Below are 22,263 nucleotides of genomic sequence, written 5' to 3'. Positions count from 1 at the left end.
CATAGTACTGTAAGTCCTAGCCACATCAATCAGACGAAAAAAGACATAAATGCATCCAAATTGGTAAAGAAGTAAAACATACGATTTGCAGATGACATGGTACTGTATATAGGAAACACTAAAGATTCCACCAAAAAACTATTAGAACTGGTAACTGAATTCAGTAAAGTCACAGGACACAAAATCAATATGCAGAAGTCCATATTTTATACATTAATCATGAAATAGCAGAAAGAAAAATTAAGAAAATAATCCCATTTTCAAATGGACCAAAAAAATAGCCTTGGAATAAATTTAACTGAGGAGGTAGAAGACCTGTACTCTGAAAATTATAAAGTATTGTTGAAAGAAATTGAAGATGCCACATATTCCATGCTCATGGATTATTATTGTTAAAATGTCCCTACTACCCAAAACAATATGTAGGTTTAATGCAATCCCTATCAAAATACCAACATTTTTCACAGAACTAGAACAAATAATCCTAAAATTTGTATGGAACCACAAAAGACTCAAATAGTCAAAACAATCTTGAAAAAAAAAAGAACAAAACTAGGTATCACAATTCCATATTTGAAGATAAACTACAAAGCTGTATTTATGTATGTATTTGTAAATGTGATAGAAGTCTTGGCGGTGTGGGAGTACAGCTGCTACTCTTAGCCAGGTCTGCAGTCCCGACTCAAGCCCCTTCTCGCTGTAGCAAATAAGCCCTTTCCCACTTCTGCCTTCAGGCCTTCTTTAGAGCCTCCTAGCCAGCGGGCAGCTGGGAGCACTGTCTGGAATGGCTGGTTTAAGGCAGTTTGGGTACTGGGGTCAGGTACCAATGAAGAATCACGACTTATCTTACTCCCTTGTAAGCCATTATTTGAGTTTCCTTCCCTGTGTAATTACTTTAAGCCCTCTCTTCTTGAGGAAAAAAAAAATCATAACAATATGGTACTGGCACAAAAAAAAAAAAAGACACATAGATCAACAGAATAGAGAACCCAGAAATAAAGCTATGTTTATATGGTCAGTTAATCTATGACAAAGGAGGCAAGAATATATAATGGGAAAAAGACAGTCTCTTCAAAAAATGGTGTTGGTGGTGGGAAAACTGGACAGCTACACACCAAAGAATGAAAACAGACACTTTCTTACAGCACACACAAAAATAAACTCAAAATGGATTAAAGACCTAAATGTGAGATCTGAAACTATAGAAAATATAGTTAGTGATTTCTTTGAATTTAGCCATAGAAACATTTCTAGACTGTCTCCTGTGACAAGGGAAGCAAAAGCAAAATTAAACTATTAGGTCTATACCAAAATAAAAAAGCTTTTGCACTGTGAAGGAAATCATTGACAAAACAAAAAGACTTAATAGGAGATGAAAGTACACAGTATATATCTGATAAGAGGATATTTATATATCCAAAATACATTAATACCTTATACAATCAACATTAAAAAAAAATCCCTAAATGATCCAATTAAAAATGAGCAGAGGACTTGAGTAGACATTTTTCCACAGAAGATGTACAGATGGCCAAAAGACGTATGAAAAAATGCTCAACCTCATTCATCATCAGGGAAATGCAAGTCAAAACCATGATGAGATACCAGCTCTGAGATAACACCTGTGAGAATGCCTAAAATTAACACACACACACACACACACACACACACACACACACACAAAGAAGTAACAAGTGTTAGTGAAGATATAGAGAAAAAGGAATCCTTGTACATTCTTGTTGGAAGTGTAAATTTATACAGCCACTGTGGAAAATAGTATAGAGGTTCCTCAAAAAATTAAAAAATAGAATTACCATGAAATATCTAGTAATTCCACTGCTGGATATTTACCAAACAAAATGAAAACACTAGTTCAAAAAGGTATATGCATCTCTATGTTTATTGCAACATTACTTACAATTGGCAAGATATGGAAGCAACACAAGTGTCCATCTGTAGTTGAATAATAAAGATGTGGTATGTGATGTACACACACACACAGAACTACTTCTTAGCCATGAAAAAAGAATGAAATCTTGCAACACAGATGGGTCTAGAAGGTATAACTAAGTGAAATAAGTCAGAAAATACAAATACCAAATTATTTCACTTGTATGTGGAGTAAAAGAAACAAAATAAATGAACAAAGAAAAAAAGGATAGCAAGCAAACAAACAAACAACAACAACAACAACAAAACCAAACTCTTAAATGTGAGAATAGATTGGTGGTTGCCAGTGGGGTGGTGGGTGCAGAGGTGAGTGAAATAGGTGAAGGGGCTTAAGAGTACACTTACCATTATGAGCATTGAGTAATGTAGCACATACATTATAAGCTTATCACATCATATTATAAGCCTGAAACTAATATAATACTATACTTACAGTATTATACTGGAATTAATGAATTAATTAAAACTTAATTAATTATACTTGAATTAAAAAAAAAAGAAAATGGCTATTCAGAGGTCTACTGACACCAACATATAGGAGGTAATTGGGAGATAGTGGGGAAATGGGTAGCCCTGAAATAAATCAGATATCAGAAGAATCAGCTCTTTAAAAAAAAATTTGGAATCAGCTCTTAATGAATAACTTGTTGAAGATAATGTACAAAGTAGTTACAGTCTGAGCACGGAGCAGGTAAAACACATAAGAACCCAACGAATATATATATATATAGTAAGATAAGCAGATAGAATTTCAGTGCTGACTCATATTCAGTAGGTGATTCACAATTATCCCAAGATCTCTTTTCAGTGGAGCTATATCAACCAGTTATTCCTTTCATACTTTGCTTCCTTCCATACCCTTCCCACCTCAGTATAAAAAGATACCTTCTACCATGCTTTATTGGGTGTTTGGTAACTTCTATTCATAAAGTTACACTTAATCAGAAATCCTGGGTTCACATTGAAGTAATTGACTGGCTCATTACTCTTCTGGGAATGTGGCCTTAGATTAATCATTATAAATATTGGGAAACCAGATAAGCTCATTCTTGTTTCAGAGCTTGAATCAAAACAAGGAAGAGGAAATAGTATTATTTTTATGGTTTTAGCTTTCCTCACTTTCTAGATGGTGCAGCTGTGTCCTCATTGTATTTTATAGCCAGAAAAAAAAATCACCCTTCAGCAGTTCCTATAATTTCAAATTTATAACTATGTCCAGGGTAATTCACCCGTAAGCCAACTAGAAATAAAAATAGAGGAGATAGACCCATCTGTTGGAGTGATTTCTTAACTGCAGAAAACATTTTCCTTTCTTTAAAAGCAAAGCTGTAAAATCTGTATAAATTCCAATTCGTAAACCATGAAACTCTAATTTTTCCACTTCTCTAGTCACTTTGAGTAAATGATTTTGCATATGTGAGATGTCAAAAATCAACAAAATGGTCCAAGGGACTGTGAGAAATTGATTTAGATTACATGAAAATCTTTTAAGTGACAGCAAAAGATTCCAGGTAAATTAAGGCCAAAGATATTTTTATGTTACTTGGTACTGAAAGATCTATATCTTCAATGAGCATTTTTTTTTCTGCTATGTAAGTGTATTTCAACATTTTATTTCATTGTTTTTAGTTAACTGGTTATTTCTTTAGCAATTTAAAAATTAACCCTCTTTCCCTTAAGTCTTTTAGATTTGTTAAAATAAGGCATCACTTAGAAGTAGTGATAGGGCTATTTAAATAGGCCTGGTAAAGCCATTATTTAAGGGGAGAAATTTCTTATCCTGCATAATTCAGACAAGTAATTATTTTGTTTGAATATTCTCGCTATGATTCTATCAAATTCCCTCTTGTTCTTCCTGTGTAGAATAAACCCTAGCCAGCAAAAACTGTTCTGTATTTTATGAAGAGTGTGACCATTATTTCTTATGTGATAAATCAGAGGTTAGGTCATATGGGGTAGTTAGCACTTGTGTAGCTGGAACTCCTCTGGTTGAAACCCACACATGTATATCTTGTGAAATGAGAAGTTTCACCGCAGAGCACCACATAATAGCAATCTTTTCACTTTCCACAAGCCAGTAAAAGCAAACACATTGAAACACAAGGGCTTTTCAAATAATGTCTTACACCACCACGTAATCATTCCCCATTGGTCTCAGACCTTCTCACTGTGATGAGCAAGAAGGCTGAAACCCAAAGCAGGTTCACTTGACACTATTGGAAGAGATAGATTGGAAGGTGCTACTTTTTAATGCAAGTGCCATAACTCTTCCTAGACATTCTGGACGTCATAGTATATCTTACCAAGTGAAGGGTGTGATGCAAAGGACCTTTAATTTTATTTAAAGCCTGTATAGCTATTGAACAGTCACTTATAGTGAATGATTTTACTATAATCAGATTGTTTACTCACCAGGTTGCTCCCACTGTTCTTCATGCTCTTTTCTTTCTTTGTCTTTTACTTATTCATTTGTTCATTCTCCATAGCTTGGAGAACCTAGATAATGTTAGTAGAATACAAGACCATCTGAGGAGGCTTACTTTCTTTTTTTCCCCAACTTGTCAGAAAGGTAATTGGGTTGAGTTTACATTATGGATTGAATTTTAGAAACGTCATTAAACACTTAATGAATTAATTAATTTTTAAGATTTTATTTTTTTATTTATTTAGAGAGCTTGAGCAGGGGGAAGGGCAGAGAGAGAGAGAGAGAGAGAATCTCAAGCAGACTCTACACTAAGCCAGAGCCCAATGCTGGGCTCAATCTCATGACCCTCAGATCATGACCTTGAGCTGAAAACCCATCAGATGTTTAATCAACTGAGCCACCCAGGTGCCTCAACATTTAATTTAAACACAAGTATATATATAGCAAATTATAATTGTTGTAAAGATTTGATTATACATGTTCATTTGGATATCAGCTGCAATCTCTGCCTGAGACTCAAGTAACTGACAGAGCATAGGGTTTAGGATTAAAAACTTTGGGGAGTAATTCTGCTAACTTTCCAGTCAATGGAAATGCAGGCAAGACTGCAAATAAGGAGAAATTTGTCCTTGGCACATCCCAGATTGCTTGCATCCTTTCCTCCTTTTGTGATGGACTCCACCAAGCTCTTCGAGTCAGCTGTGCAATAGAGGAAATTTTTTCAGGTAAGCGTTGATAACAGATATTTTTACTCTTGTGTGAATTTAGATCTGTATATTGCCTCTTCCAGAACTATTTGCATTTTAACAGAAATTTAGAAATGAAAACCATCTTTATTAAAGGAAATTCAAGAATGAATAACTGTATGAGGAAGCCATTATGGATGGGGATGTGGATCCATTACCAACACCAGCAATTGACTTCTTTATGTAGGCTTAAGATTAGCCCTCCCCACAGCAATCATTGATGGGTTAACTGGCATAATGGGATTAATTTCATTTCTATTTGAAGTGAAGCCAGCCCTAGGGATACACAACTATTTGCATCTTCTTTAAAATAGCATTTGATGAGAACTATTCAATGAAAAACATTTCTGAATAAGTACAAAATATATGATTTGTTATAGATCTAAAAATAATGGCAGAGATGTGTTACTAGAATGACTTCAAGGAAAAAAATGATTGATTGTAATTAGAAAACAAACCACATACCAAGCACTCAGTCATCAGAATTCTTATAGACAAGGAAACCTCTATTAGGACATAATTACACACCATGCTTATGTACCTGTTATCCCATTTATAGAATCTTTTGTCTTTGAAAGAATGACTGGAGAGATACAGAAAAAATATATGTATATTCACGCAGGAGACAATGGGAAATAGTAGCACTTTAGCTAGTCCTGATTATCCAACAAATTCTTCTGCACTAGTTTCCTGGAATAGCAGTTTTACCTTCATTCAACTGTACAAAAACTCTCTCATGTACTATTTTTGTATATAAAAAAATTGTTTTATTTGTTGGTATCCTCAGTGCCCACAACTTAGGTTCTCATCTAGTGTTCCTCAAAGGCTGAATAAAAATATAACTGTTGAAAAGAGTCACCCAAAATTTGTGTGAATACTTATAGAAAAAATTAACATGAAGAAAAAAGAAGCAGAGAATTAATGAAATAAAATAAATTCTACCTACCTTGAAATTCAATGTATCTCCTTCATTATCTGAAATCTCTGAGGTGGAAAATATCAAAGTTATCAAATAAATTGGTATCTTAGGATAAATTTTGAGTAGGGAATGCTAAAAAGTAATTAGATTTTTAATAGATTAGTCTCTGATTTTTCTTATACACACAATTTATTAATTTCTCTCAAGCAATCAATCACCCACAGAGTATGCATTTTACACTTTCAGTTTGCTCAGCAAGAATGCACACATACCCTAGGAAGACTATGGGGCTCCCCATCTTTTTTACATCAGCAAAATTAAGGCCATTGAGACATAGCCTATCAAGACCCAATGTGACAAATGGATGCTACAATTTGTAAGTTACTTTTTATCTCACTGACAATTTCCTGAACCTCTTTTAACTTGGGTTTTTTATCGTCCCTCTCTTTTTTTGTTTATATTAATTCATTGTAAACTTTTGTCTTGAAAATTTAAGTTTTCCAGTTGTAAATCACTTTGTAGCTAATCAAATCCAATTCTTTGCTTTCAAGTAACATTTGATAATTCATTGTATGAATGTGATTTTTATCATCTCAGTGGTAGGACTACCAAAGTGTTAAGTGAATAATAATAACCAAAACATTGTGCCAAATACTTGAGTCAACATGAAATGAGGCACTGAATATTTTAACAAAGACCTAATGGTTTCTAAAAAATAGATCCCTTCTTTGGTTGCACAGTCTTCCTTAGCCCTGGAAAGCCTCAACTGTAAAATTGACTATTTGAGCCTTGGAACATTAGATTGCTGAGACATAAAGCTTAGAGAGGTGCTGGCAGTTTACAGAAAGGTAAATTTCTGAACATTGATTTATTATATTATTACAGTCAACATTCTATACTATACCAGCTGCTATATTCGGCTTCCTCTATTTTAAGAGAAGGAACCTACAAGCATTATCTTTTGATGTTTTGCGGGAGATTCTCTATTAGTCAGACAGTCAACAGGTATTTATTTATTAACATCTGTTCTTGGGATCCCTGGGTGGCGCAGCGGTTTAGCGCCTGCCTTCGGCCCAGGGCGGGATCCTGGAGGCCCGGGATCGAATCCCACGTCGGGCTCCAGGTGCATGGAGCCTGCTTCTCCCTCTGCCTGTGTCTCTGTCTCTCTCTCTCTCTCTCTCTGTGACTATCATAAATAAATAAAAATTAAAAAAAAAAAAAATCTGTTCTTCATCCTTCCCTGCATTTTCATTTGGTGTGGTGGAAAAGCCATGTAAGAGCATGCCAGGCTTTCCATTACTTGCATCTTGCCATCTTGTTGAGCTAAGACCTATATGGTGACATAATCAGGGACCAATTAATGTAAAACTATGTGATACTTATTGTGCACTTGGAATTCAGGGGGGAAATGATAACACTTGGTGAAGTAAACACTTGCTTTGTGGGAGCATGGATCTAAGCTAAGAACTGGTGGAGTGTTGTTGGGCAGAAGGAAGGAAAATAGGCATTACACGTGGGGAGACCATCAGAGGGACTATGCCTGGCAATGAGCAGAAGGTATAGGGAACCAGGGTGAAGAAATACTAATTGGAGGAAAGTTGCCTGTTGGGAGCTATGGAAAAATATTTCAATTGGCAAAGTTGTGTCTGATTAGGGAGCTTTGGAATCTAAATGAGGAATTCAGGATTGATGGGGCGGCAAAAAGAAGACACCACAGGGTATAAAGAGAGAGATAACATGATGGAAGCCATGTCAAAGGGAGACCAGAGTGGCAGATGCAATGGTGGCTAGAAATCAAGTATAAAGCACTATTAACAACCAAGGTATTGTGTGTAATAAATAACCAAATACACCATGCTGTGCACCAACTATGTCCTTTGATTTCACAATGATTTATTTATTATACCACCATCCTCATTATCTAAAGCAGAACACTACAATTTCATATACCATCTGTGAGCTCCAAATGGTCATAATTAACAAACACAAATGTTCTAAAAAGGTGATGTGCTAAAAATAGTCTTATCGTGCTTGTCAGCAGGCTGCTTCTGAGAGCACCATGACATTCGATGAAAGAATGACTACATTTTGTTATGCCTTCACCTGATTATATTTCTTACACAGATTATGAAACTATGAAAATATGCCTTTTTAATTAGACATGTTGAGGTTTAATATTTTGACTAATGGCGAGTTAGGGTAAAAATAGCAAGACCATACCAAAAATTAAGTTTGCTTCAAATGAGAGTTGGCTAGTGTCATATCTAGAACATATATAAAATGCTTATTGAATGAAGGAAAAAATGTAAATTATTTTGGTGTATTTGTGGCTATTAAGAGATATTTTATTTTGTTACCAAATATTCCCATTCTTTAAGGAGAACCCTATTAGGAGACCATGGTTTGGTGCTGAAGGAGAAACTGCCCTGTGGAATGTGTATATACAATGCCTGAAGAAGCCAGACAGTCTCAGCAAAGTTAGGATTGAGGGTTTGGAGTTTAATTTTCACCACTGAAAACGGCTATACTTCTTAATCGTACTTGAGGTTGTCTAACTTGTTACAACTAACCAGAACTGCAAGGAGCCAAAAAGTACATTATTTTTCATCAAATTGAAGGTGCCACTGATTCAAAGATGCAACATTATCTCATTACTACTAAGGAAGATAAAAGATTTTAAGTTAAACTATGGCACAATGCATCTGTCTGATTTTTAAAAATTTATTTTGTGCTTAAAGATACTGAAGAGACTTTTAGACTTAACATAGTTTTTTTAAAAATCAGGTATCACTCTTTCTTTTATGAAGGAAAGTAAAATGAAATGGATTGCTTAAAGTATTCCTAAAACTCTTCTCTTTCAGGGTCTGACTTCAATAACTTTTGACTCAGAATTGTCAACACCTGTGTTTTCCTTTACAATATCTTTCTCTATCCCCTCACGATCCTTAATGATGCATTGTTTCTTAAGGAATTCTCCATTATTTTCTCTGGGATTTTCTTTCAATCCACCACAAGTTTGATATTATCATTCTATTCCTTGCCATAATTGTTTACACATATGTTTCAAAAACCTCCAAAACTAACACTTGATGGGTTACTCAGCGCTTCTGGTCCTCCTTGATGGAGTTTAGTCTCCTGTCCTCCATCTGCTCAGCTGTTGTGCATCTTTTTTGAGAGGAATTAATGTTCTTTGGGGGAAATTTCATGTTCTTAGATTTTTGTGGTCTATAATTAAATATGGAGTCAAACTTTTGGCCATTGGTAATCTTGTACAGTATTACAGCAATAAGCTACTCTGTTACCCAAATTCACAATTTTGATTTCTTGATTTCATGGCATTGATAATGTAATTTCAAAACATGCTGGTTTCATTAGGGTTTCCTATTTGATTAAATTCCATTTCATGTTTTTCTGAATTAAATCACTTGTACTGGAAGTTAAGTAGTTCCCATTCAAAGTCAGAAGGAAATGTCTGACAAAATAGTATTTGTACCATAATACAAGTCCTGCTGGATGCATGAGTCACACACATTACCCTCTCATTGCTTTAAAATTTTCTTCATCCATTCTGATGGTTTTGGCCATTTCTCCTGCCTTCACATGCATTGCTTGGGTGTGATTGTCATCAGTTCTTTTCCACATATCTCAGTAACAAAATGTAACATAGATTCATTTATTTGTGGGTGTATTACTTTCTTAGTTCCTATAAAGAACTTGGTTGCTGTTTTGGCAAGAAAATATAAATTTCAGTCATCCACCAATGACAAATTTTTGCTTTACTAAGATCAAATTTATGTTCCATTGCTTTTTATGTTCCTCTCTTTGTACACAATAGCATTTCATATCAAAGTTGAATCATAGTATAATCTTCCTGAAGACATTCTAAATGGCAATTCAACTCAATATCCTTATATAGCAGTGCCCATCACTTAACTGAAGTGACAAAATATGAACAACTTTGACCAAGATTGTAAGGCACAGCTATGTCATTATCGACCAACAGCTATTATAAGACACAATCAATATAAGACTTAGGTTGGGGCTCAGTAGCCTCTTGTAGAAAAATAGAATTTGAATCACATCCACTTTAGACAGTTTGGGTGGGCCCAAGGAAAGGAGCTGGGGGGTGAGGATGGGAGTTGGCCAGTAGAAGTCACATTGCTGGAAGGGATGATGAAATCTTTGTGAGAGAGCTCCCCCATAAGATCTGGCCAATATAACCAGATTAAGGCTCAGTAACAAAGCATCTGGGTCAATGGAGAGAACCTAACAAACCTGCTATATGGGCCCCTCCACCTTACCTAAGTATAACAGAGGAGAAGAAGATCTTTCCTTATTTTGTATTGGCTATTGTGGTGATAAAGTTGGGTCACAGCTATGGCCTTTGGCAGGTAGATTCTTGCAGAGAAAAATGCTAGTTAGTGAGAGCATCTTGACTCAGATCAAAAGAGATTACTGGCTGACTGGACTAATTCAAGGATGTAAGGCACCTCATGGGGACTGTTCAAACAAATATTTATCGAGCGGGATCCCTGGGTGGCGCAGCGGTTTGGCGCCTGCCTTTGGCCCAGGGCACGATCTTGGAGACCCGGGATCGAATCCCACGTCGGGCTCCTGGTGCATGGAGCCTGCTTCTCCCTCTCCCTGTGTCTCTGCCTCTCTCTCTCTCTGTGTGACTATCATAAATAAATAAAAATTAAAAAAAAATAAAAAAATAAAAAAAAAATATTTATCGAGCGATTTTTACATGCAAGGTGTTGTACTTCATTAAAATACCTGAGGGATCCCTGGGTGGCGCAGCGGTTTGGCGCCTGTCTTTGGCCCAGGGCGCGATCCTGGAGACCCGGGATCGAATCCCACATCGGGCTCCCGGTGCATGGAGCCTGCTTCTCCCTCTGCCTGTGTCTCTGCCTCTCTCTCTCTCTCTCTCTCTCTCTCTCTGTGACTATCATAAATAAAAAAAAAAAAAAAAAAAGAAAAAAATAAAATAAAATAAAATACCTGAAATTCTTGCCAAATTCCTTCATGGATCTAACAAGGATATAAATGTAACATGGCCTCCTTTGTAGCCACAGAATGGTGATGCTTGAGAAGAGTTGGATTACCCCTTTCGGTATTAACTCTCTGAGAATTTACGAAGAGACAACACAGAAATTGATTTTTCTCTGCCTTTATTTTCTCCTCATGAGTATATTTTGCAACTAAATCCTGAATTTGAATGCTGCCCTTATATATAGATGATTCATCCATGAATGTATGGGAGAAATCACAAAAAAGCTTCAGACTCCAACCTATCTCTCTACCATTGTGTGGTTAATGCTTAAAATTTTTCCATCAGAGATTCCTTCCTACCCCTTTTTCTGGTTTCTCTATTACTTAAAAAAAAAAAAAAGATTCTGTGAGAGGTTAACACAATACTTAAGTAGCCATTGGAATTCAGTCATTAACACCCTAGAGGGAATTATTTTAATGGATGGCTATCCTTTGGGATGGAGGAGTGGACAGATACAAGGGCATAGATTGCCTTAATTAAGGTTAAAGGAATAGAAGAGCATATGAAAGTAGAGTTGGTGACAGCTGAGATAAAACTTAATTTTAAACTTGCTGTAATAAAGAGACCCCAAAATACAGTTGGTTCAAGAAATATGTTTATTTCTCTTTCACATAAGATTCCAAGGTAAATGTCCAGGTTTATGGTGTGTTTGGTTTCATGATGATTTATTCAAGAACCAGGCTCCTTTCATTATGTTATATATATATATATATATATATATATATGTATATATATATATATATATATAAATAATACATATATATATATTAGAACTTCCTGCAATGATGGCAATGTTCTCTATCTGCACTGCCCAAAAAGTAGCTACTAACCACATTTGACTAATTATACTTCAAATATGGTCATTGTGACTGATAAATTGAATTTTAAATTTTTTAAAATTTAATAAGCTCTCTAAAAAAATTTTTTTTTAAGAAGCTCAGCTCCATTTGGCTGATGCTACCATATTGAACAGAACAAAGCTGGGTAATATTAAATTGTAAGTTAGGAGGGTGGGGTTTACAGTTGTCCTCCTGTATTCTAGTGTCTTTCACAGTGCCTGGACCTTGAAAGAGGATTAGTTCACCATATAATCTTGCTCTTGGATACAAATTCAGACATGATCATGAAACCTTGATTTGCTGGGGGACAAGACTTTTTGGTAGAGTGTGTTGTATAGTACTTGAACTTCTTCTAACTTAGCTACCCTGTTAGCAGGTGTGAATCCTAATGTGAAAGAGGGCTAGAGCTATCCATGATTCTTTTTCTGACTTCCATTCTTCATCCTTTGCAGGTTCTGTGAAAGTAACCCATAAGATAATATTAAATTATTGCTTTCGTCATTCTAGTCTTAATGATATGGCAAATTGAGGCTCTGCCTGTGTTTTAGTCTGTTAGAATCACTTGTGTTTTATTTTAAAGTAATTTATACTGGGAGAAAAAAATTTTAATGTGTTTTATTTTCAGAAAACGTGCACATTCCCTTAAAGGAGTAATTAGCACTAGTTTGGTGACATCATAGTGACATATAAATTGGTAGTTGAAATTAACCTCCTATTTCAAATGTGGTTTACCACATGATACAACACATAGTTTTTTTCTTTAACTATAAAAAACAATTTAAATATATAGTTTCCTATAGAAAAGTCTTGAGTCAGGGTTACAAATTAGCAGTTCTTAGAACTATTAAAGCAAACTCATGTATTAGGGCTGTTCTTTTCTCTTGGGAGCAAACAGGCTGACACAGAAATTCAACTTTCTAATACCAAGTTAAAGAATATGCATATATTTATTTTAAAATTTTTGGTAACAAGTGTGTAAAACTTCACTAGCATTTTCCTTGTCAGATGAGACATAATGGCTAAGCATTTTCTTTCTTGAAGAACCAAATTGAACCATATTTCACTGTTTCAAGATTTTGTTAAAACTGAGGTTTCAGGCTTCAGCTACACTTTTTAGATCAATGCCATATCATATCTGGGAGAAGTATCAAGGTAACCAGGAAAGGGTACAAATAAAGTGAGAGGCTAAGTATAATGAACAAGTGCAAACAAAATAAAAGCAGGCGTGACAATACACATTTCTAAAATGTAGAATTCAAATTTCAAAGAGTCAAATGAGATATAGAAAGTGATAATATTATGATGAAGAATATAGTCTACAAAGACAAGATGTTACCATCATTTTTAAACCTTTATGTAACAAACAATATAGCAGAAAACATAAAATCTCCTAAGAAGCGTAAGAACTTGATAAAGCAATCAGAAGTACACATCAAGTTAAGAAGACAGGAAGATACAAGGATATATACTATTTAAAATTCTTACTTTAATTTCAAATAAAATGTAATATGTGCTTACTCTACAATAAGTTTAAACAATGTTGAAGTGTAAAGCAAGAAAAGAGAATACCTCCATCTCCCTTTTCCAGTTCTATAACTTGCCCAGAATGACTTCTATTGTTTTCTATGTAACCTTCCAGACCTTTTTCTTAGCATTCATAGATCTTATCAATCCCTAAAAATAAACTTCCTTGATTCATAGTAGGAGTTTACCAAATTTTTAAAACGATTCCCCTGGTGATAGATTTTAAATTACTCCAAAAGTTTGTTACTATAAACAATGCTCCAAAGAACATCTTCATACAGATATCTAATGTTCTTGTGTGACAAAGGACAAGGAAGTGAATGTTTGAGTCAAAAAAAATGATGTGGGGCAAAGCCAAATTTGACAAGTGATTGTCATGAGATGTGAGCAATAAACCTATATTCTTGTAAAAAATTGAGATTTAGAGGTCTTTTCTGTCACTTTAGCACAACGTGGGGGTATGCGGAATTTATTTTATTCTTGAAATTAATAGCAACCCTTCTAACGTTTCACACTGCTGAAATCTTCTGCTTGTTGCCCATTATCAAATTAGCTTTTGTGATTAAGGAAAGACAAATTCATTTAAAGGTATTATTGAATTCATTTATGGTGTCTTATCCTATATTTGCTCAATCAATTAGTACTAAGATATAATTCCTCCATCATGAAAGTGAAGTGAAATTTATTAAATGTTTTTTATCATCTTTCAAAATAATCTCTGAGTCAGATGCCTGGGTGGCTCAGTGGTTGAGCATCTGCCTTTGGCTCAGGGTATGATCCTGGAACCCCAAGACTGAGTCTTGCATCAGGCTCCCTGCAGGGAACCTGCTTCTCCCTCTGCCTATATCTTCACCTCTCTCTTTAAGTCTCTTGTGAATAAATAAATAAAATCTTAAAAAAAAAAACCACTACAGCTTTTTTCCTTTAATCTGTTCATGGAGGTTTTTCTAATATTAAAACATCCTAGGATATTCCCCCCTTAGTTATTATTATTTAATAGAAGGGTGAAAGTAATTTATTATTGTTTAAAGTATTATGTATTTGCACTGTCTCCCAGTTTGTGTATTTGTGTTATGCTAGACTTGAAAAATTAGTTGGAAAATTGTATTTTTCACTTTTCTGTAACAGTTTAAATATGATAGGAATTATTATTCTTTTAAGGAGAGCTCTGTTGGAATGTTATCTTTTTCAGTATTGTTTATGTTTAAAGAACATTCAGTTTTTCCATTTCTTTTAAAATCAATTTTGATAACTTTCTATTTTCTATTTCTCAGAAATAGTCTTCTAGGAATACAAATTATCAAAATTGATCTTAAGTTTAGAAGTTTTAATACATAACTTTCTCATTCATTTTTATAAAATGTTTATTTGATTTTTTTCTTTAATAGAAGTAGTACTCAGAAGAATGTTTTTAGCTTTCCATGGTGTGCCTGGGCTGCTCCATACTCCCTGCCTCCCTTACCTTTTGTTCAATACACTGCGGTCAGGGAATGTAGCCCCCAAAACTTATTAACCCAGTAGCTCTTAGCTTTTCAAGTATGAGAATCTCATTTTCACAATTAAAAAGATTGCACCCTTCTCAGTATGAAGGAATTATATTTTAATACTTACTGAGAAAATGTAAGATACTATAATTGAATTTAGGAATACTTTTAAATCAATATGAATTTACATAATTATAATAGAAGTTAATACATTTGAAAAATGCTATTATTGATGTGTAGTACTCTTTGGTCTATCTGCCAGGAGCCTGATACTCAGCTAGATTTACAAACCTCTTACAGTAGCTGTGTAGTTAGTGGCTGGTCCCAGGCCTGCAGCCCTAGAATGCCTATCCTGACCTTCCACTCTTCTTCTGTGAAGACTGATTATCTGTCCCCTGCTATTTATGCCACCCTCCCCCTTAGGGAATTTTAAGCTCAGTAGTAAAGAGGCATAACTGACACATAACACTGTGTGAGTTTAAGGTGTACTACGTGTTAGTTTGATATAGGTTGCAAAATGCTTACCACAGTAGCATTATTTAACACCTTTATGTCACATAATTACCATTTCTTCTTGTGGTGAGAACTTTTTTTTTTTTAATTTTTTTTTATTATTTATTTATGTAGTCATACAGAGAGAGAGAGAGAGAGAGAGAGAGGCAGAGACATAGGCAGAGGGAGAAGCAGGCTCCATGCACCGGGAGCCTGACGTGGGATTCGATCCCGGGTCTCCAGAATCGCGCCCTGGGCCAAAGGCAGGCGCCAAACCACTGCGCCACCCAGGGATCCCGTGGTGAGAACTTTTAAGATTTACTCTCTTAGCAACTTTCAAGTATATAAAACAGCACTATTAATTATAATCACTGTGCTGTACATTAGATCTTGAAAACTTATTCATCTTATAACTGGCAGTTTGTACCCTTTCACCAGTATCTCCCAATTTCTCCCTCCCTTCTGTCCCCATTTATTTATCATTCTACTCTGTTTCTCTGATTTTGGCTTTTGTGGATTCCACATAGAAGTAAGATCATATAGTATTTGTCTTTCTTTTGTCCGTCTTACTTATTTAACCTCAAATCCCATCCATGTTATCAAAAATAGCAGGATTTCCTTCTTTCTTGTGGCTAAATAATATTCCATTGTGTGTGTATCATATATCATATATATATGTATATACATACACCCACACATATGATTTAAAAAAAATATATATATATAGTGTATGATATAACGGATATACCACATCTTCTTTATCCATTTGTCCATTTATCAAAATCTCAATGAGATATCACCTCACACCTGTTAAATGTCTATAGTCAAAAGACAAGAGGTAACAAGTCTTGGCAAGGATGTGGAGAGAAGGGGACTCTTGTGTACTGTTGGTGGGAATGTAAGTTGGTGTCGTCACTGTAGAAAACAGTTTAGAGGTTTCTCAAAAAATTAAAATAGAACTACCTTATGATTCAATCCTACTTCTGAGTATATATGTAATGGAAGTGAAATCCAGATCTTCATTCTCATGTTCACTGCAGCATTGGAATGCCCTTCTTATGCTATCTGCTATCTATATCCTAGGATCCTTTATGATCCATGCCAACTCCTCCCTGAGTCCATCGCTGGTCATTTTAGTTTTCCACAATCTCCCAGGTTCCTCGTAAGAGTTCTGTGACACTTGATCATACTTAGTCCAGCAAGTCCTATCATGCTGATGTTACTAGCTCTTCTATGATTTTATAGCTCCATGTTCCATGGATTAAAAAACGCTCTATAGGTATTAACTATAATTATTATTAAATTAAGAAAATTTTCAAATGTTGCATAATTATGAAGTCACAAGTAAAATTTTATTGCCTACCTTCAGGCCCATCTCTTCTTAACTTCTTGATTTCTATCAGTACTAACATTAGCCTAATTTTACATAAAGGTTTATAAAACTTACTTTTGGTTCTGCAAATCCGAAGTTAAATCGTTTGTACTTTGTCTCTAACTTCTCCTATGTCAGAAGCCAGCAAACCGTAGTCCATGCACCAAATCTGGCCAGTTCTTGTTTTTGTACACCTGTAAGCTAAGAATGGTTTTTACAATTTTAGATCATTTAAGCAAATCAAAAGATAATATTCCATGATACATGAAAAACATATAAAAATTGAATTGCAGTGTCTATAAACAAAGTTTTACTGAAACACAGCCAGTATCATTCTTTTATGTATTATGTATAGCTGCATTTGTGCTATAATGGCAGAGTTGAGTAGTTTACAATAGAGACATCTAGCCTACTAATCCTAAAATATTTACTGGCTGGGGCTCCTGGGTGGCTCAGTTGGTTGAGCATCTGACTCCTGATTTTGGCTCAGGCATGGTCTCATGGGTCATAAGATTGAGCCCTGCAAAGTCTGCTTGAAGATTCTCTCCCTCTGCCCCTCCCTCCACTGGCACACGTGCTCTCCCTCTTTCTCGCTCTCAAGTAAATAAATAAATCTGAAAAAAAAATTTACTGTCAGGCCCTTTAGAGAAATTATTTGTCATTCTTCTTTCATCGTAACACAAAGGTTTTTTTTTTTTTAAGATACTGTATAACTTGCTTACCACACTGTTGAAATAAAAAGACCTTTTTTTTTTTTTTTTTTAAGATGGTCTTCTTAGCAGTTTAATTGACGTCAAGAAAATTTTAGGTCACATCTACTTCTTTGTGGGCTCTGATATATTAAAAAAATTGGCATATATATGACACTATACCTTAGTAAAACCCCATAACACAGAGTGAACCCTAATGAAGACTTGGACTTTAGTTAATAATAGTGTGTCAATATTGATTCATCAATTGTAACAAGCAAACCACAGTATGTTCATAATAAGGGAAATTGAGTGCTTGTGTGTTAGGGGTGAGGGGGGAAGCATGTATTGGAATTTGTACTTCCTGTTCAATTTTTTGGTAAACCTAAAATTGCTATAAAAATTAAAACCTATTATAAAAAGAAATACCCAAATTGAGTTATTTACATAATATTTTTCTTACTAGTAGAACTATAATTCTGTTGGCATGGCACTATACCTAGTTTTTAAAAAATGGCATTGCCTAGCTTCTGTTACTGACCAGGAGAGAGGCTTGCTCAATGAGATGTACATGGAAATTGTCTGGTGGAAATCTGTGCACAGTTCTTAAAGGGAGAGCAAACTCTTTTTTTTTTTTTTTTGAGTTTTTTTTAAAAAATTATTTATTTACTCATGAGAGACACAGAGAGAGAGGCAGAGACACAGGCAGAGGGAGAAGCAGGCTCCACGCAGGGAGCCCTACGTGGGACTTGATCCCAGGTCTCCAGGATCAGGCCCTGGGCTGAAGGTGGTGCTAAACTGCTGAGTCACCCGGGCTGCCCCCAGGGAGAGCAAACTCAGTTGGCATCTGTCCCTTGACCTTTTTCTCATTTATTTATTTATTTATTTATTTATTTATTTATTTATTTGCCTAATATATTGCACTAAGACTTTAGCAAGCTCATGAGGCTAGGCATTTCTGGAGTCCTCAACCTGGACTCCATTGAGCTACTACAGTGGCTAGCCTTAGAGGGTGCCAACCTCAGGGTTTTTTAATTTCATAAGAAAAGAATTAATTCCTGTATTACTTAAGTCACTGTTATTTAAGTTTTCTGTGAAGGAAGCTCAAATCATCAAAAAATTTTAAGAGTTTGGTCTCATCAGTGTATCTCTGTGACCACGTGCAAACCCTGCACGTGGAGGAAGGAATCAGCACCCCTCTGTGAACAAGAGGCCAAGACAGGGAGCCATTCTCCCTCTTCTCTCTGGGAGTAGCCTCCTTATACTGCGTCCTAAAGCATCCTGGATGCACCAAGGCCAGTAGATTTCTAGGTGTGCTGTATGGATGGTTATGCAGGATTTCATTTCTTTTTGTTGAACTCCTGGGTTATATTGTGAAACTAAAGTCTTTCTAGTCTTTCCATTTTTATTTTTGGTGGAACACATCTTGGAGTATTTTTATGTACAGCAGGTAAATGTTTTTATTGCCTATATATATGTACATACACATATACATACACACACACATATATATACATATATATATGCATTTCATTTTATCTTCTCATTTGAGTGATATAGAATTTTAGCTTCAAAATATTTTGCCTCACCAAATGCAAATATATATATATGTATATATATATATTTTTTTTTGCCTCAAATATTCCTTTGAAGAAATTTGTTTTTTTTTCACCTTTCTAGAAATTTTTAAGTTATTGTTTTATCTTTGGCAAACTTCATGAGGATGAAGGCTTTGACATACAAAACACATATTTTAAGATGAAATGGTGAATCTTCAAATTGCTAAGTCTATACAACCTACAAAGTTAGTGCAGCAAAGGTGAGACCCAATGAGTAGCGCTTAATGTTAGCTTTCTCCATATACATGTACATACATTATACTATATATATGTGTGTGTGTGTGTGTGTGTGTGTGTGTGTGTGTATTTTTTCCCTCCTTTTCATCTTGCCCATACTCTCCATCTGATGATTCTTAGGTTTTCTTCTAGCTCCAAGCATAGATTTTGCCTTTTGGCTTCAGGACCAGCCAGTACCTTAAGTTTGAGAAAAGGTAGGATGACACATATTGCCAAAGGGAGAAGTTACTAGACATTTACATTTGCTTTGTGGTCAAGAAAGAGTTTTTAAAGGATATGAATGAGAGACATGAGAGGGAAGTTGAAGACTCTTTTTAGAGTTTGACAGAACTGAGATTTGGGGGATGTCTGCTTGAGAGCCATGAAAATCGAGTTCTGGGCCTGTTCCTACTTAAAAAGTCTGCAAAAGATTTCACATTCTACAAGATGGGGATGGGGAAACATGATGGCACTGAAGGTCCCCTCCAGGGATCTAAAGTTCTACTCAGTGGTTTTTCACAGGGGGATGCCACTGCCATTAAGGAGAGTTTGGAAACATGGGAAGTGTTTTTGGGTTGGCATAATGAAAGGACATCACTTTTGGCATTTAGTATCAGGCCCCAGAAATGACTAAAATTTTAGAGTAAATGGTAAAGTCTTACAAAAGAAACAATTGTCCAGAAAAAAAACAAGAAGTCAGTAGTGTCCTACTGAGAAACACCATGAGACACAGGGCTACCACCTCTGAAGTGATGTCTCCTGCTTCCTGGAGTCTTCTATTCTGGCCCTTCCTGGGAGAAGAGAGGATGTGACAGGATTCCTGTAGCCAGTTGACAGAGAGTCTAACCTGGTTGTTTCCTAGTCTCACAGATGGCTTGAATAGAGCCATTTCGTCCCTCTGACTCGACTCAACCCAAAGACTATTGAGCCCCGATGTTATTCTGCAAGACTGAAATGGAGGAGACATGGTGTAAGAGGCTGGCTCTTTCTACTCGCAGCCCAGGGAATATCAACAGCAGTTTAGATTAAGGAGGCCTCTGAGCAGTCCAAGGTCTTTGATATAAGGATTTTACATGTGCTCAGCATACTTGAGGGAAAGAACTTCAGATTTGTGAGGTAAAGTGCAGAAGATTAAGAGCTACTAATTGGGTCTCGCCTTTGCTGCACTTTCATTAGCTTTGTAGGTTGTATTGACTTAAAAGCAATTGGAGATTCACCATTTCATCTTAAAATATGTGCTTTGTATGTTGAAGCCTGTGCCTGCTTGGTTCAAACCCTCCTTAGAGACACATTTTAACAGAAACAGGTCATTCCAATGGAAATCTAACTATTCAGGAATAAACTCCCGCAATTCTGTAGATAGCACAAACTGAGGATCTGAGGAGTGGGGAGACAGCAGCCCACACACATACCACCTGCTTCTGCTTCTGGTTTGCCCCTGCTACCCTGGCTTCTCTATGTTCTCCAGCTCTGGGCCTAGTCCACAGGCCTCCAGGGGTCTGAGCTTGTCTACCTCTAGAGTTACTTCCTCTGAACCCTTTCTCCTCTATTCCATTTTAGTTTAGTTATACTGAAGTGCCACAGTTTCACAAATGAATTTTATCTCTCAAAAGTTTGGCCAATTCTGTTTTACTGTGGGAATGGTTCTGTCTTTGTTCCCACTTTTTCTTCTTAGGAAACTCCAGTGGGTCCTATAATCCCCGGTGTAGGAATCACATTCCAAGGAACTCCTCCTTTCTGTTTCTCAACTTGCCCTTATTATAACCTGTCTCCAAGCATGGTCTGAATTACCCCAATAAGACTTAAACATGCAGATTCCTGGCCTATAACCCAGACTTACTAAATTTGAGCTCTGGGGTGGGACCCAGGTATCCACTTTTTTCATAAGCTATATAGAATACGGAAGAGGGCTTTTGAGTGTAGTTCTCTGTCTCTTACTAAATCATAAACATTTTTTAGAAGTATTTATTTATTTTAGAGAGAGCGAGAATGAGAAAGGGAAGGCACAGGAGGAGAGGGAGAGAGAGAATCTCAAGCAGATTCCTTGTTAATCATGGAGCCCAATGTGGGGCCCAATCCCACATCCCTGAGGTTATGACCTGAACCAAAATCAAGAGTTGGGCTGCTTAACCAAATGAGCCACCCAAGTACCCCTAAATTGTAAACATCTTGATGGAGTCATGCTATAAAATTTATATCCATAGTACATAAACAGTGTCTGACACACAGCTGGTATTGAACATATCTTTTTGTTGAAATAGTGGTCAAATCATACCACAAGGATGATTTAAGATCTGGGTTGGGTCCTGACTACCACTTGCTGGATATATGATTGGGACAAGTTATCAAAAATTTTTCTCACTTTAATTTGTAAATTAGAGATAATAATACCTATGTGCCAGTGCTTCATGATAAAAATGAGACATACATCATTATTAGCCTGATAGATTTTTAGGTGGTTTAGGGATGCCTGGGTGGCTCAGCAATTGAGTGCCTGCCTTCGGCCCAGGACATGATCCTGGAGTCCCGGGATTCAGTTCCACATCGGGCTCCCTGCATGGAGCCTGCTTCTCTCTCTGCCTATGTCTCTGCCTCTCTTTCTCTCTGTGTCTCTCATGAATAAATAAATAAAATCTAAAAAAAAAAAAAAAGATTTTTAGGTGGTTTTAAATCTCCAGTACTGAAAGACTATGAGGAAACTCCCCTGAATTGAGGAATTTCTATGGGAAACTTTTCAAAACACTGTATGAATTCAAAATTTTAGCATATTAGACCCAGAACTGGAAGGAATGAACCTCTGGGTTATTCCAATTCTCTTGCAGTGGTCTGCAGGGATGGTGTTTCTCTGGATATCTTCTGGTTCAATGTGTCTGGTATTAATAATCTTTCCAGACAGATAAATGATGGTGAACAGATTGAATAGAAGACTTGTGTC

The 22,263-nt window shown here is 36.0% G+C and overlaps 1 long non-coding RNA gene across 2 annotated transcripts in view; it reads left to right on the top strand.

Moving 5' to 3' along the window:
- LOC121497649 overlaps window positions 1–22,263 on the top strand; it is an 84,781-nt gene that overhangs the window by 26,402 nt on the left and 36,116 nt on the right. For both annotated transcript variants that reach the window (XR_005989534.1, XR_005989533.1), the window contains exons 3-4: window positions 4,960–5,100; window positions 6,287–6,416. This is a non-coding gene — a long non-coding RNA (uncharacterized LOC121497649). The remainder of the gene's footprint in view (window positions 1–4,959; window positions 5,101–6,286; window positions 6,417–22,263) is intronic.

This window comes from Vulpes lagopus, chromosome 8 (assembly GCF_018345385.1).
Source record: "Vulpes lagopus strain Blue_001 chromosome 8, ASM1834538v1, whole genome shotgun sequence".
NCBI lineage: Eukaryota > Metazoa > Chordata > Mammalia > Carnivora > Canidae > Vulpes > Vulpes lagopus.
Note: the sequence above shows the minus strand (reverse complement) of the source record. Positions and strands in the feature narration are given on the sequence as shown.